Source organism: Syngnathus scovelli, chromosome 5 (assembly GCF_024217435.2).
Source record: "Syngnathus scovelli strain Florida chromosome 5, RoL_Ssco_1.2, whole genome shotgun sequence".
Classification (NCBI taxonomy): Eukaryota; Metazoa; Chordata; class Actinopteri; order Syngnathiformes; family Syngnathidae; genus Syngnathus; species Syngnathus scovelli.
In genome coordinates, this window is record NC_090851.1 from 2,567,297 (window position 1) to 2,570,832 (window position 3,536).

Below are 3,536 nucleotides of genomic sequence, written 5' to 3' on the forward strand. Positions count from 1 at the left end.
ACGAGAAATGCTCTCCGAGCAAACAAATGAGACATTTGAATGTCAACACTTGCATTTGGACAGTGTGACGGACAGAGGCACTCGCAGGTGTCGTAATGCTTGACTGACAGCAGAGCATGTATATGTGTGTGTGTGTTTGTGTATTCATTATATATAGTTAATGAGTGAATTTATGACTTGCAAATGTTGCACTTTAATCTGAAGCGCATGTGCGAGCGTGTGTGTGTTTGCATTAGCAGCTGCAAGGTCTTGTTGCAGATGCAAAGTCCGACGGTTGACTTGTTCCCATCCCAGGCCGGTTTACATAACTGAAGAACACACACACTGAATTCACTTCATGATTCCTTAACCCTAACCTAAAAATGGACTACAATGATATCACAACAACGAAAGTCACCAATGTATTCTTTTTCGTGCAGTGATGTTTTTCTACATTAACTTTGTCATGCTGATGCTTCTCAAAAGTTTATCAGGTCGACAATCGCATTCTACCTGTTGGTTGCAGTTCAGGATTTTCTTCGAATGACTCACGGGGCCTTTTGACTTGCCCGAAGCTCATCTGATTGCAAATCTCACAGCAACTGTGTCAGCCTAACACTTGAAAATGCAACACAACAAATATTTTGAACGTAATTGAAGTTAGCACAAAAGTTTGACGACTAAAAAAAGCAACCCTTCACTCCTCAGCTCTCGTGAACAGATGCTAAGTGCTGCTTTCGATGTAACCGTCGCTTTTGTGGCAGCTTTTGTTTTCCCTTACAGCTTTCAGCGCCGCCTAAATCCTCCAACTGGCGAGCAGGAAGACGCAGGCACTCAGGCGGCTTCCTCCCAGATCCTCCATCCGCACACTCGTGTTTTCTCAGCTGTCAAACTCCTCGAGAGCACTTGCAGAAAGGACCTCGGCTCGGCTCGACACGCATTGTGACGACTTGATGTTCAGGCTCTTCGGTTATGTGAGGAGATTTTGATTTCCTGTAGAAGTACTGTAAGAAATGAATGCATATCCGTCCATCCATCCATCCATCCATCCATCCATCCATCCATCCATCCATCCATCCATCCATCCATCCATCCATCCATCCATCCATCCATCCATCCATCCATCCATCCATCCATCCATCCATCCATCCATCCATTCATCCATTCATCCATTCATCCATCCATCCATCCATCCTTCATCCATTCATCTCTTACATTTTTGAGCGATGGTTCCCCGCGGCTGCTTCCATTCAGGTCGGCTTGGTCGGCGGCCAGCCGAGCGGCGGTATGGCAACGAGATCGGTATGCGCTTCCTTTGCGGTGCCACCTGTGTGTCTTTTACCAAAGGGATTTGTACCTCCTCAATCACTGACACGGGTGGATTATGTGTACTTAGGTCAAAAAGCCAAAGGCAAGCCGCGTCTTGTGCGTGCCAGCAGTCAGTCAGCCACTCCGACAGGCGAGCGTATCATATGAGACAATTTTCCATCTGTGCTCTTCTGTTTAATAAAACGCTTGTGTCGCTTCGTTAAGTGGTTCTCACGTTTTCTACCTATTATGACCAATTTTCAAAATGTTTCAAGTCTGCTTCATGTTCAATCTTTTTCAGCAGCCACTGAGACAAGACGTTAATTGACTTGTGACCGAGGACCATTGAGTGTGCACGTTTGCCGTTACGGGACTTGGGCCGCGGTGCTACGCTCCTAAACTTGGAGTTTAGAGGCGCCGTCATGCGTGGAGAGGCACGGCCTGCACAATGGGCCTAGCGCTGGGTGCGCCCGTCTCCGGGATTAATGCAGGTGAAAGGAGCCACAAGCAGACAGGTTCCACCAGCCTGCGTGGATCTTGCAAAGCTACTCAGGTGGGAGATCTTAAAGTGGTACCACCAAAAAAAAAAGAGGTCAGTAAATTCCTCTCTTTGTTTACACACAAAGTGAATTGTTTGTAGATTTGTAGAAAATATGTGGAGAGTTGCTTTGGAGGAAACAAGTGGTATTTCAGGAAAAAAAAATCCTCATCGTTTTTGTCTGATTGTTTACCGTGTGCTACTTTATTAATACAAAAGAGGCATGATTTAAATAATGATTTAAATTGGGCGGACATTTTTCTCATAAGGACCCCCTGATTGAACAGGAAGTCAGCCATTTTGTTTTGAAATGGAGATCCATGGGTTGCATTTGGACAAATTCTGACTGGGAAATACAACCATGTTGAGATGTAGTGATGTGCGTTACAGTTCTTTTAAGTGAACTGAATCTTTAGAATCAGTTTTCTCAAAAGCTTTGCAATGTAGTTGCTTGGTGCTCCCCCATAAAACCATTTTGGCATTGGTCTCTCCCTATTGGCTTGTTAGGTATTCCATGAAACCATGTATCTACCATCCTTCACAAGTCAAGGTTCCATAGTGTAGTGGTTAGTGCTCTGGACTCTGAACCCAGTTACTCGAGTTCAAATCTCAGTGTGTCCTCAAACATTTTATCCTGGAAAAATTTGTAACGCTCGTTCCTGTGCTTAGTTTTTTTTTCAGTTCATATGACTTCAACCAGTAGGTGTCGATAATGCGCATTGAAGCTGGTGCCACCTCGCTGTAAAACAAAACGAAGAAGAAAATGACGTATCTACCCGTTCACGAATGAGTCGCGAATTGCATTTCCAGTTCATCGCGACAACGGATCAATGAGGGAACAAATCCTGACTTTCCCGTTCGCGAACGAGTCAATGGGTCAACTGCCTTCCTTCCCGTGCATCAACGGACCAGTCAGTGAACGTGTTGCGTGAACTATGTAAGCCAGAAGGGATGCCCCGTTATGCAAAAACGGGGAGATTATGCTTCTCTTTTGGTAATCTTTATTTCATAACACTTAAAGTAACGTGTATGCATATATGCGCCTAAATATTGTTATCCAACATATCTACTGCAATTTCACATTAGATTCCTGGTTTGAAATGTACTTTTATTATTATTTTAATAAACATTAAAACCTGTTAAAACTTGTCTAGTGTTTTATTTCTTGTTTTTATTTTTTTTGGGCATGAAAACAAAAATCTGACATTTGGTTAACTGCTTTATATGACAATATGTATATGAGTTTTACGTTGTGTAATATGTGTTGGTGTCCCCCAAACTGAAATTTCACATTAGATTGCTGGTTTGAAATTTAATTTAATTATTTTTATTTTAATAAACATTGAAACTTGTTAAAACTTGTCTGGTGTTTTATTCCTTTTTATTTTTTTGGGCATGAAAACAAAAATCTGACATTTGGTTAACTGCTTTATATGACAATATTTATATGTGTTTTACATTGTGTAATATGTGTTAGTGTCCCCCAAAATAAAGACCAAGTCGTCAAATACACATTCTTGATGGAGTGTCCAAGTGACGTCACAGATCAAACAGCCAACCAGAAAGTGGGGGTGTGACTCCCTCGTTAAGTGCAGGTGCGTGAAAAGTTTTAGCCACTTTCACGTTCAAAATGAGCTAAAACTTTTCACGCACCTGCACTTAACGAGGTAATAACACGGACACTCCATTAGGTACACCGCCATCTTCAAGT

The 3,536-nt window shown here is 42.5% G+C and overlaps 1 long non-coding RNA gene across 1 annotated transcript; it reads right to left on the minus strand.

The window, feature by feature from the left end:
- Nucleotides 1–473: 473 nt before the first annotated feature.
- Nucleotides 474–1,359, minus strand: LOC125968874 (uncharacterized). The gene is made up of 2 exons (XR_007481380.1): nucleotides 1,195–1,359; nucleotides 474–972 (listed from the first exon to the last, which is right to left on the minus strand). It is a non-coding gene; the product is annotated as an uncharacterized lncRNA (long non-coding RNA).
- Between the last annotated feature and the right edge of the window lie 2,177 nt (nucleotides 1,360–3,536).